The 14,544-nt window shown below is 28.5% G+C and overlaps 1 protein-coding gene across 1 annotated transcript in view; it reads left to right on the top strand.

Annotated features, from left to right (window-relative positions):
- The window catches only part of LOC119605962 (nucleolysin TIA-1-like), a 103,700-nt gene that overhangs the window by 56,803 nt on the left and 32,353 nt on the right, over positions 1 to 14,544 (top strand). Inside the window, exon 2 of the mRNA XM_037959315.1 lies at positions 6,320 to 6,395. The gene's annotated coding sequence lies outside the window, so the exon portion shown is untranslated. The remainder of the gene's footprint in view (positions 1 to 6,319; positions 6,396 to 14,544) is intronic.

Below are 14,544 nucleotides of genomic sequence, written 5' to 3'. Positions count from 1 at the left end.
TTGCATAAAAATTAAGTGAAAATTTTATATGTTTAACATATTTTAAAGTATTCTCAAAAGGCGTTTTATTTAAGGAAATATTAAATTTTTAAGTAGATATAAAGGTGAGCAAGATTTAACATAATACATTTTTAAAAGTTTATTAAAATCAATAGAACTAAGTTATACTTTGAGGTTTAAAATATAATAAATAACGAAAGTTTAAAGTAAATTTTTACTCATAAGTGATTATAAGAAGAGGCGATAAATACTTATGGGTAATTTCGTGTCAAGTGACCCAACTTTCAAAATCGTAGTCTTTCGATTTGGAAGTATCCCACTAAGTAACCACAAAGCTCTTAAAGGCAATGGTCTAAGCTTACTTTTGAGCAAAAAAAAAATACAACAAAAACGTTTATTTTGAAAAAATAATTGAAAATTAAGTGACAAATATAGAAAAAAATATTTTTCATAAGTTAAAAAATATTACGTTTTGATAGATATCCCACTCGCATCCCATAATGGGACTATAAAGCCCTTAAAGAAATTTGTCTAAGCTTTCTTTTAAACAACAAAAAAGAGTTTTTTTGAAAAAAAAACAAATTATTTTTTTTTTTTTTTTGGAAACAATGAAACAGCTCTCTGAACTCCTTTGGACAATATTTGTTAGGACCAATAAGTGAAAAGTTGCATTCATTTAAATAAAACCCTGTATGACCAAAATGTCCAACTTTGACACACTCTGGACCGATAGAGCTGGCCTTTTATCCAATAGTACTAGCCTTCGATTTCGTTTTCATCAAAATCGATTTTTTGAGTTGGGTCACTTGACATGAAATTGCCCTTATATTAAATGCCTCTAATTGATTTAATGTAAATGCGAAACTTATCGCTTATTTAAATATGTTTAATTTACATATATGCTTTAAGATAGTTTCATCTATATAAAATAGGATAAATAGTTGTATATAGAAGAACCTTTTATTCTATTTCATCATACCTATGATGCTAACTTGTAGTCAAGACTGATTGTAGAACACCCTGTATATATATATGGGTAATTTCATGTCAAGTGACCCAACTCAAAAATAGATTTTGACGAAATTTGCTCTAATGTTAGTACTATTTGATAGTAGGTCAGACACAAATTTCCAGCTCTATCGGTCAAGAACTGCCGAACTTAGAGATGATCAAAGTTGGACATTTTGGTCATACAGGGTTTTATTCAAATGAGTGTAACTTTTCTCCTATTGGTCATAGCAAAAATTGTCCAAAGGAGTTCAGGAGTGTCTGTCCTACTATGTAATAGTACTAACCTTGGTGCAAATTCGATCGAAATCGCATTTTTGAGTTGGGTCTCTAGACATGAAATTGCCCCTGTATATATTTATATAAAGAGGCCCCTATGTACATTTTCACAATAATGTGAATATACTTTATTTAAAATATTTACTTAACTTTAACATTCTTGTGGTTTTTGTACGTCTGTCTTTGTAAAAACAAGAGTATGTATATATGACATTGTATGTATATATGTATATATTGGAAATAAAATAAGAAACCGTTATAGATTGAGTTAAGGAAATATCCATTGTGAATCAAGTGACAAATATTATTAAATACAAATCAAGATAATATGTATTCATAACGCGCTTGGTGGAAGCTCATTTATAATTAACACAGATGAGCACAGGGCCTTTACTGCCTTGACTCGTTTTTGTCTCAAGAAAAATGTTTTCCAAAGAAGTTTAAAAGTTTTAATATTCTTGAAATGGCTTATCGCCATTGAAGGTGTATCTCAAAGGCATTTCATACGATATACAAATTTCATAACATTCCAATGGGTGAAATAAGAAAGAATTTAAAAAAGCCTTAAAAGGGACTAAAGTTATATTTTCGATGGGAACATCAGTATCTTATTTCTTCTACATACAAATGGCTCCACTCTTAGTATAAGTTTAAAAGAGAGATGGGAGCAGCTAATGGATACTTTTACTTATTTTTATTGTCTACATTTATTACCTTTTACTTACTTTAACACTAAATAGATTAAAAATAATTTACAAATATTGTATTCCATCATATTTGTCACACTGTTGTCAAACGATACGATATATTACTTTAGATTTTATTCTTTTTTTTACATTTTCTTACCAAACTAAAGCCATAGGTTATGTTTGTTTTATGTTAAAAATCTTCAAATATATTTTTGCATAGTGTACAACGTGCATACATCACTAAAGTATGTGAAAAATCCCAAAAAAAAAACATAAGATTGGATGCAGGTCTATTGCATGTTTGAACATACAACATTTTAACACATCTATACAACGCACACGAGAAAAAATTAAATGTATTTGCTCAATAACCGGCAGTTTTATATATAAGTGTATCCCAGTAATCTAGAAAGAAGTTAGTTTATACAGTTTTTGAAAATATTATAGAAAATTGAGCCAATAAATTTGTATTCCACGTATTAGAATACTCTGTGTAGTTTTTCCTAAGAAAGCCTAGTAAAATCCCTTACTGGAAACAGCCACTACGAACTGCAGGTTGTAAACAAAGGCATATAAGTATGTACTTCTACACAAACACTTACTACTTTACATGCATTGTATACATATGAGTAGATGTAAGTAAGTGTGTATGTATGCAAAGTGTTTGTAATACATTCACTTTTAGACACTTTTGTATTCTAAAAATAAAATAAAACGTTTGCACATAGTCACAGATACAAAAACTATTGGGAATGCTTTTAATGTAAGTTAATGTTTGAGGGCAGTGCAAAAAGTTGATTTCTCTTATAAAATACATGTATATTAATGCCATATGATCAGGCCTGGGACGGAATTCCATTCAGATCGAAAGTGGAATTATTTTCGTTTATATACCGTTGTAACGCATAGAAACATCTTAAAGTATACCAATCGTCTCAGAATCATTTTTTGAATTGATTCAGTGATGTGCCTGTCTGTCTGTCCGTTTGTCTGTCCATCTGTCCGTCTATGTAAACCTTGTAATCAAACTACAGGTCGCAATTTTTTAAGTAATTTGAAGAAATTTGGCACAATAAGATCAGACCTATTAAATAAGGTTATATTATTTCACCTAGCCCCCACACAACCGTACCCCCAAATAGAGTTTTGGAACTCATATTTATATTCAATGTTCTAGTATGTATCTCTATAAAATTCAGAAACATTTTGTTTTATATAATTTAGTATAATTGATAATGCTGATTTTCGTAATAATTGGGCCTCATTTGACCCTATCCCCTATACAAAGTCTTCTTCAGAAAATGTTTTGAAATCAATAACACACGCCGACAAAATTTGAAAAAAGTTGAGGGTTTCGACTAACTTATACCGGCACGAGATATCGTTTCCTGAAGTTTGAAACGCAAATTTTGGCAATTTTTGAGACGTTATAACAGCGCCATGACAACTTGGCACTCTTTCGAATTCAGCGTAGCTCAAGAAAACTTTACTTTGGTATATGGGTTAAAAATTTGTCGACCTGTGTAATTTATGTATTGAAGATCAAAGGTCAGCCATACCCGACATTTTCACTTGTTTAACGTAGAATTAAAATTTGTTATCGTTATTTTAATTATTAATCAATAGTTTTAATAAAAGTAATTTCACTTTCGATCAGAATAGATTTTCTTTGACAGGACTTAATACTCAACATATGTCTAATAAATTAATTACCACCGTTAATAAAATGATAAAAGGGTATATTCATATATGGAACTCTCATTCGAAATTCTCTTTGAATTTACATTACATGTTTAAATTAATTTGAAAAACTTCTCTTAAGAGACACTCAAGACACATTTTCATTTTTTATTTATTATATTAATTTATATTGTTCTTTAATATTTTAAAATTTAAAAAAAGAATTTTGAGATCACCCTCGAATTTATATAAATTTTGTCGATATGCATGTATGTTGATGTTAAAAAATATTAAGTGATGCTTATCGATAGTGAAATATGATATTGGATATGATGTTGCAAACAATACTTGAACGGAGCCAAAAGATCAATATACCCAGATAGTAGTCATAATTTGTTATGACAACAGAAAATTCCATTTCAATAAATTACAAAAACTAAATGAAAACTATAGACATTTCTACAAAAAAAAAAAAAACACATACACACAATTGTTGTATATAGGCATGTATGTATATAATACATATGTATGTATGTGAAGGAAAAAGTGCATATTTCAAGTTATGCAATAATAACAAAGGCTAACAAATGTTTAACCCAGAGACTAAAGTATACTTTTATGAAGTATTAAACTGCACTAAATCCGGCCTTAGAATTAATCTAACACATCAGCTATTTAAGATATCGTGTCCTGAAGTTTGAATAAACAATTTTGCCCCTTTTTGTGAGGTTATAACAGCACTTAGACAACTTTATTTATAAAATGATGTATGTCATCTAAAAGTCCATTCTGTCAGCTTTAAAATAAAGGCTTAACATTTGCCATATTTTCTTTCTTCTTTGATATATCTTCGATATATTTTTCACATTTGAAATATCTAATGGAATATAGAACTTCGTAAAAACAACTTATGTGCTTTTGCTTTATTACAACAGTATTTATAAATACATACATACATACATATATTACTCTAATTATAATTTATATAAAAATATATATTTTAAATTGTCTGTTGCACAATATGTATATCAGTAGTACACAAATTATAAATAAAATTAATTATAAAATAAAAGCGCATTTTAATGAAATTATATATGTTACAATACGAATGATTTAAATAATAATCTAATAAAGAAAAATGCAATAGAATTTTTACAAAAAATAATAGAAACCGATAACAATCGATTTAAGTAACATAACTGTAGTATCGATTTCAAATTTTTGTTTAGTGTTAATAATAAACTTAAGCGTGGTGGGAATGAAACATATATTAACAGACAATCTCGCAATTGAAGACAATTTGATATTACCGTCCTCTTAAGCAAATGACCGCCACACTCATTATACCCTACACCATTATAGTGGGGGGGCACAAAAATATAGGTCTTATATCCACCTTAGAGTATACCACTAGACTCAGAATTACTTTCTGAGTCGATTAAGATATGTCCGTCTGTCCGGCTGGCTGGCTGTCCATGTAAACCTTGTATTTTGATAAAATTTGGACCATACGAGTTTTTTGGTACAAGAACGATGTCTACTGAAAATAGTTCAAATCGGTCCATTATTTCACCTAGCCCCCATACAACCTGACCTTCCGATTTGGGAGTTTTAACTCAAATATACTACTATATCTCCAAAAATTGGCACAACTAAGTCTTATATAGGCATAAATGACTAAGCCGATATTCGACCATGCCCGACTATACTTTCCTGCTTGTTTTATTTGGCAGGTCCGGTGCATCCGGACCTGCTGCATGTTAGTTTATAACCTTCAAATTAAAGTTGAAATTCAGAAACAGTTTCATTGTAGGCATGTGCAACTTTTTTATAATCAGACCAACCGTTTGAAATTACAGATTTATTTCCCTATTTTAACTACTTATATATTGATTTATTAGTTAGTTGTAGTAGCTCTGAATGCTCTTAAGCAATCAGTTCCTACATAGCTCACAAACTCAACTGAGGGAACTTTGCATATAATTCAATTTTCTTACTTACTCAACATAATAACCATTTTTAAGTTAACACTTTTCGCAAACAGTTTTTTCAAAGAAATCAAAAAATAAATAAATATTTTTTTATGTCCCTTTATTTGCTTATACCTCAAAGCCTTTTTAACGTTATATCCTACAACTGGTTTATACATAGTTATTTAATTTTTTTTTTATCTACAAGTGCGCGTATTTTTATATTACACTTCCTTGCACACATTGGTTTGTGGCCATGTTTTCTTCAACTGAATTACTCAAGCCAATGCCATTGCAATGTTGAAAATATATTTGTAAATACTATTTCTTTCATCCGACACTCACAGCACTCTAAGGATTTAAATTGAAAACCATTTAATGTGTTTGAGAAGGATAAGCTCCATATTGCAAGTTGAGGAGCTAAAAGTGCAAGAATATGGAGTAACAGATTTCTTACCAAGATTTCTTGGGTTAAAATTCTGGTTATTGGTTTAGGTTAACTGTGGTAAACAGTGATTTTTTATGGTTTTCATAGAGGCTTTATGTGTTAACATACATATATATTTTTTTATTGTTAAGAGTATTTTTATTTCATAGTTAAACGTAATAAGTTTAATATGTAGTATGTATTAAATAAGAAATATATTTTTAAATATTTTTATTTATTAACAATTATTTTTCTTTTACTTTTAGAGACTGCAGAGTTGTTCGTGATCCTCAGACATTAAAATCTAAAGGTTATGGTTTTGTGTCGTTTATTAAAAAATCGGTAAGTTTTTTCTGCAAACCTATAATTTAATTCTTTATATAAAAAGCAAACATTTAATTTAGTTAAATTTATATATCAAGTGATTTCCTTGCGTAATCTTGCTAAACAAATAACTTTTTATGTGTAAACTAATCCGCAATAATGTCGAGATTTCAATATGCTTTTATTTCGGACAAATTAACACAAATATAAATATTTTGCAGAAAATAAAATGAGTAAGAAAATATATTGGAATATGTCCGACTATATGACACTCTATAATATATATGAGTAAACTTAATAGAGTAACTTTATATTAAAACAATTTCCCAACATTAAGTCAGAATTCAAAAAGTAGGTCTAATATGGTAGCGAGCTCTCTAGATATATAAAGATACTTTTCAAATCTCACCACTAACGGATAATACCCTCCATACTCTAGGGGAGTATGGTTTAAAACTAACGGAAACAAACAATAATTGCCAAATATACATACACATATTACATATGTATGTATGTATGTATGTATGTATGTATATGTATGTATGTATGTATGTATGTATGTATGTATGTATGTATGTATGTATGTATGTATGTATGTATGTATGTATGTATGTATGTATGTATGTATGTATGTATGTATGTATGTATGTATGTATGTATGTATGTATGTATGTATGTATGTATGTATGTATGTATGTATGTATGTATGTATGTATGTATGTATGTATGTATGTATGTATGTATGTATGTATGTATGTATGTATGTATGTATGTATGTATGTATGTATGTATGTATGTATGTATGTATGTATGTATGTATGTATGTATGTATGTATGTATGTATGTATGTATGTATGTATGTATGTATGTATGTATGTATGTATGTATGTATGTATGTATGTATGTATGTATGTATGTATGTATGTATGTATGTATATTAGATCTGTTCTCAAAATTTAGATATCACTTAGAAGATTTTTTCACCATATCAGACTTATTTTGTCGGTTATTTAAAATCATTAGATTGCTCTTCATGTTAAAATCTGTTCGAAAATGATAAACACCAAACGTTATTCATAATCAAATTTTGTGTTATAAACTTTTAATAAATTTAAAACTTCATTATGAATATGGAGCTAATTCCAAAGAAATAATAAATCCTTTTTTAAGGACTAATCTAATGTGCATATAGGGGCATTAAAAACACAAGAAAAAAAATTACAAAATACATAAAAGCTTTAAGTGAAAATTCGGAAAGCCACATGTGTCATGAAGCGTAAATAAGCTGAAAAGTAAACAAAATAACGGTATATGACATCGAAAAAAGATGTACATTGGAATAAAATATACTTAAACGTTCACAAACAAATGAACAAACAAACAAACACACACATATACACAAGTACAAACATAAACATAAATTGACATGGATGTACATAAGTATGTGTGCATAAAATATTTTGGTATTTGTATAAATATACATACAACAAACACTAAGATGAATGTAATGATGATAATGATTTTATATACTTAAATATAGAAAATTCCTTTATATAATTTACATAAATATATGTATTTACAAAACCTTATGAATGACATAAGTGTCAAGGATTAAGTTGTATTTACACACTGTTGGTTAACACATTACTGATTAAGATTTCAAAATCAAAAATCGTATTCTGTTTGTACTTTTAAACATAAATACATTTATTTTATTAAATGTACGTACTTGTGGATAGCTGTATTTTTGTCTACAAAACATAATGTTAAAGCTAAACCAATATAATCTTTAATACTTAAAGTGTTAAATAACATTTTGGTGTGATTAAGCAGATGATATAAATTTACATTTTATAGCGTTATTAAATATTGTGCATACATATGTATATATATTTCAAAATTTGATCTAAAAGGCAAATTGGAAACTTAAAAAACTATTTAATTATGCAAGTTTTAAAAATTGTATAAATCAAACTATTGAATATAATATACTTAGCCCCGTTAACTCCAACTTCGGTTATCGTTTAAACTGTAGATAGATTTTTAAAAGGCAGCTAGTAATAAAACTGGTATTAGAAATTGATAAAATTAAAAAATATGTTACCTCCTCTCCATCAATTTTTCTTAATAGTAGATTTCTCCAAAATTTTTTGCAAAATAAATTTCACATCTTAGCGCATACGTATTATGAGAATAAAACAATAATCATACGCCCTAGAGATATTTGTGCAGGTGGTGGCCTACATAGATAGTCGAACTACGCAATTAATTATTTATGAAGTAGATGTATTATAGACAGTATTAAGAGACATAAGTATATACTTTTGAATATAAATACAAACATACCTACTTAATATAAGTTTGTAATTTTAAAAATATTCGATGAAATTCGGTGCACATATTATTTGCTAAATCTAAAATTTAAAGTTCGTCACAATTTTCAAATTTTCTACGGTTTAGATTTTATCAGTGTTTTTAAATTTTGTAGGTATTTATGCAAACAATGTGTGAATTTCATCAAAATCGGAGAGGGTAATGCTGTTTAGTTATATAAGTAATTAATTTTCAAACCTTCCTTCCTAATACTTATTGTCATACATAATTCCTAAATTATATTACACAAAAAGAAATTAAGCACCTTTATTTTACAACAAAATATAAAAACTAAACTAAAGACTCTTTAAATAGTTTCAGAAAACTAAAAGCCAATTAACTACTCATGACCAGTGGTTGGGAAAATACAACACGAACATAAAACTGTTATTTTTATTGGTTTGGCAACAAAATATTTTCTATTCCTATTTTATAAACTTAATATTTCTTTATCAAATAATAACCACAACACAAAAGAAGTAATGAATTGCTAATTCTATAAGACAGTTCTAGTTCAGTTCTAGTTCAGTTCTAATTCAGTTCTAGTTCAGTTCTAGTTCAGTTCTAGTTCAGTTCTAGTTCAGTTCTAGTTCAGTTCTAGTTCAGTTCTAGTTCAGTTCTAGTTCAGTTCTAGTTCAGTTCTAGTTCAGTTCTAGTTCAGTTCTAGTTCAGTTCTAGTTCAGTTCTAGTTCAGTTCTAGTTCAGTTCTAGTTCAGTTCTAGTTCAGTTCTAGTTCAGTTCTAGTTCAGTTCTAGTTCAGTTCTAGTTCAGTTCTAGTTCAGTTCTAGTTCAGTTCTAGTTCAGTTCTAGTTCAGTTCTAGTTCAGTTCTAGTTCAGTTCTAGTTCAGTTCTAGTTCAGTTCTAGTTCAGTTCTAGTTCAGTTCTAGTTCAGTTCTAGTTCAGTTCTAGTTCAGTTCTAGTTCAGTTCTAGTTCAGTTCTAGTTCAGTTCTAGTTCAGTTCTAGTTCAGTTCTAGTTCAGTTCTAGTTCAGTTCTAGTTCAGTTCTAGTTCAGTTCTAGTACTAGCAATTACATACATGGATGCAAACATGTATTATTTTCTAATTATTTAGTTTTAATAAAATATACGCTGCCTATTACCTAAATAAAGATTTTGAACGAATATTTGGAGTTTTAAAACTGTGGTTTGCTGTCTAGCTGAGGATTGTTAGGGACGCGTTCGTACAAATGATTATTTAAAAGGTGGAACAACATGTTTTGGAGCTATCACTAGATTAATATAATTTTTATAATTTCTATGAAACTTTTCGAGTCCTATTTTTCTGAAGTTCAAAATACTTTCCTTTGGCATTATAACAATAATCTGCCAGTTTTCTAATTTTTAATATAATACCTTTCAAGTTATTTATAAAAAGCCCTAATTCAATTATAGATATAGAAAAAAAATGTTCTTTAGAAGAACGAAGAAAATCTGTTCATTATTTCGACCGAATTAGTAGTAAGAATATGGTCTTTTATACGGCAAAATCAAATCAACTCAGATATCTACTTTACAAGATATATTCATTCAAAACTGATGAAATTAAATTCCTTATTTAAGTGATTCGCAGTGTATGGGATTCGTATTTTTTTATATTGTTTGTTTAGCAAATAAGAATTAAATAAATTTTCCTAATTTAGAAAAAAACAACAAATTTTTATGAGCTTTTTTGTGTTTATGTAAGTTTTTCTTATCAGTTTCCTTTCATCTCGAAATTTTAATAGAAATAGTCTCGCCATTCAACTCAGTTTTAGTTATTTTTTCAGCATGAATATGATTTTTGTAGTTTTGTGATTTTTCGTTCATTTTGTTTCATTAATTGTTGTTACTGTTGTTATAAAAAGGTCTAACGGCAGAATATAAAAAGCTAATAATAATAAATAATCACTAAAGTAGAGGAAATGTCTACAGTTGAATATTTGCGTTTTTAGCTTTAACAATGTTATGACTAAAAATTGGAAATAACGAAAAATATAATTATTAAGGTAGTTTTTTAAATACCAGTAGGAAATATAAGAAAATTAACAATTGATCTAAATTCTCCGTTGATTGAATGGTATATTGGCTTTGTTGCGATTTTTATTACGAATAAAAATATTGTTCCTAAAATTAAACAAGTTGGATCTTGTAAATCTTGTAATTATTAAATAAGTTTCATAACTTGTGTAGGTTGTCATATGATTGACCTTGACCGGCTAAACTTAATTGGTTATTTTTATTAAATATTGGTATATTCTAGTTCAGTTCTAAATTAAAAATGTATGTGTGGTTAGGAAACTTTGAAATTTCCTATTGGTAGCTCAAACTTTTTCCACTCATTCGTTGCAATATACATACATAAAATACAATAGCAATCCGCTTTTATTTCTAGAAAAGTAAAAATATTCATGTTTTTATTGTTATTTATGGTTTTAGTTGTTAAATGGAATCATTCATTTCATGATTATTGAATATGAAAATTAACATACAAAAAGCTTAAAAAAAATTAATTAATTTACAATAAGGCGAGTTAACAGAAAAACCAAGTAAGAGTAGAAATATAATCACATTAATGGATATATAAAATGATTTTTATCCTAGATAGTCAGCACCATTTATTCTTTATAATGACCGTAAAAATTTTAATAAGGTGTGAAAATTTAGTAAACATTTTATTGGTTTCATTTATCTGTGTGAATGTGTTGGATAATAGTATAAAAACCCATAGGTGGAGTAGTATGGCTATTAATACTTTGAATCAATATCTCATAAAATACTTTTACTAACTTTTATAACTATGTCTCAAATTGGTTTATTAGCGATTGGATTTTTTTTTTTTGAAAAATTAAGTGTTTGAACACCTGTTAAATATCACACTTTTGCTTTTAGTTAGGTGTGATAGTAGATTCAACTGAACTAGAACTGAACTGAACTAGAACTGAACTAGAACTGAACTAGAACTGAACTAGAACTGAACTAGAACTGAACTAGAACTGAACTAGAACTGAACTAGAACTGAACTAGAACTGAACTAGAACTGAACTAGAACTGAACTAGAACTGAACTAGAACTGAACTAGAACTGAACTAGAACTGAACTAGAACTGAACTAGAACTGAACTAGAACTGAACTAGAACTGAACTAGAACTGAACTAGAACTGAACTAGAACTGAACTAGAACTGAACTAGAACTGAACTAGAACTGAACTAGAACTGAACTAGAACTGAACTAGAACTGAACTAGAACTGAACTAGAACTGAACTAGAACTGAACTAGAACTGAACTAGAACTGAACTAGAACTGAACTAGAACTGAACTAGAACTGAACTAGAACTGAACTAGAACTGAACTAGAACTGAACTAGAACTGAACTAGAACTGAACTAGAACTGAAGAACTGAACTAGAACTGAACAACTAGAACTGAACTAGAACTGAACTAGAACTGAACTAGAACTGAACTAGAACTGAACTAGAATTGAACTAGAACTGAACTAGAACTGAACTAGAACTGAACTAGAACTGAACTAGAACTGAACTAGAACTGAACTAGAACTGAACTAGAACTGAACTAGAACTGAACTAGAACTGAACTAGAACTGAACTAGAACTGAACTAGAACTGAACTAGAACTGAACTAGAACTAAACTGAACTAGAACTGAACTAGAACTGAACTAGAAACTGAACTAGAACTGAACTAGAACTGAACTAGACTGAACTAGACGAACTAGAACTTGAACTAGAACTGAACTAGAACTGAACTAGAACTGAACTAGAACGAACTAGAACTGAACTAGAACTGAACTAGAACTGAACTAGAACTGAACTAGAACTGAACTAGAACTGACTAGAACTGAACTAGAACTGAACTAGAACTGAACTAGAACTGACCTAGAACTGAACTAGACTGACTAGAACTGAACTAGAACTGAACTAGACTGAACTAGAACTGAACTAGAACTGAACTAGAACTGAACTAGAACTGAACTAGACTGAACTAGAACTGAACTAGAACTGAACTAGAACTGAACTAGAACTGAACTAGAACTGAAACTAAACTGAACTAGAAACTGAACTAGAACGAACTAGAACTGAACTAGAACTGAACTAGAACTGAACTAGAACTGAACTAGAACTGAACTAGAACTGAACTAGAACTGAACTAGAACTGAACTAGAACTGAACTAGAACTGAACTAGAATGAACTAGAACATGAACTAGAAATACTGAATGAACTTAGAACTGAACTAGAACTGAACTAGAACTGAACTAGAACTGAACTAGAACTAGAACTGAACTAGAACTGAACTAGAACTGAACTAGAACTGAACTAGAACTGAACTAGAACTGAACTAGAACTGAAGTTTACAATACATGTATACAATTTTTAAAATTGTTTAACTAAATTAATTAAAAACAGCTTAAAATTTTGTTTAATAAATTTTCAGAAAAAAAACTATGTAACTGTTTTCCCATAAGTTATAGCTCGTTTCCTAATATATTTACTCTATAACTAGAAATTTCTTACAGATTTATTTTTGTTTCCGTTCCATATTTCTAAGAAAACGCATTAAATGTTAAAGTTTAAATGCTTTATTATTCTGCTATAAAACATTTAATAAGAATAAAATCGTTATCATTGTTAAATAAGAAAAGCCATCATAAGGAGAACAACTTTTGTTTCCCTTTGATTTTTTATTTTTTTTCTTTTAGTTGTGATTCTTTAAATACATTCTGTTAGTGTAGTTGTTGTAGTTATATTCATCTACCCTCAGTTTTATGTCTAACCATTACGTGCAACACATTTATTTATTTCTTACAAAAGAAGAGTATGTTTGTCTGATTCTACTCGTATGTTTGTTGTTGTTTTTGTTGTAGTATATGATTTTTTGATTTTTATCAAATAATTCAAGTGGCAAATCGGTTACACACTTCAAATGTTGCCCTCTTTTAATATCAAACAACATTTTGCTCACACTCACTTACCCAATGTGAAGAGGTTTTGGGAAAGAATGACAGAATGGTTGAATGATGTTAAGATATCTATCAATAATATAGAAGTACTATGTATATATATACATATGTATTTTTATTTATGTTTAGTTATATGTATGTTGTTGTATGTATTCTATATCATAAATAACAACAGTATGAGAATATGTATAGATGTGTATATACCCTACACCACTATAGTATGGGAAATTACATTAATCGGTTACATTTTGTGAAGAACATAATTTCATATCAGAAAAATTCGGGGAAACCAAAGTAATTAGTCCATTTTTTTTTTTTTTTGGAAAATCAATAAATAATTTGCTGGAGCTTCCACGTTTCTAAAATCAAATCTTAAATGTTTTTCATATAGAAAGATAAAAATAATACGAACTATGTAAATTATAATTATACCTCTATATTTTGTGGAGATTACGTCATTATATGAGAGTCAATTGAAAAATACACTTGTTGTAAATCATACATATTTGAATGCAAAATATTTCTATTCACACGTACTGTGTAGAGTGTTATGTGATGGATCATAGCCAACTATGTAATCCAATGTCGACTTGATTTCACTAAGAAAAGTAGAGACGAAGTAAATACACAAGTAAGAAAATACCATTGGAAAAAGTCTAAAGAGCCTCAAGGCATTTAGTTGAAAATCATAATAAATATAAACTTAACTTTGTTGTTGTTTTATTTTCTTAATATTTTCATGTCCTCGTCTTGTAAACTAAATTTGAGAATATTGTAAATATTTAGCATAATATACGTATTTGTTGGTAAATTAAAGTTAGTTAAGAATATTTTGTTCACA

The sequence above is a fragment of the Lucilia sericata genome, unplaced genomic scaffold (genome assembly GCF_015586225.1).
Source record: "Lucilia sericata isolate MDLA Ls3-8-SP2 unplaced genomic scaffold, ASM1558622v1 Contig000541F_arrow, whole genome shotgun sequence".
Taxonomy (NCBI): domain Eukaryota; kingdom Metazoa; phylum Arthropoda; class Insecta; order Diptera; family Calliphoridae; genus Lucilia; species Lucilia sericata.
Note: the sequence above shows the minus strand (reverse complement) of the source record. Positions and strands in the feature narration are given on the sequence as shown.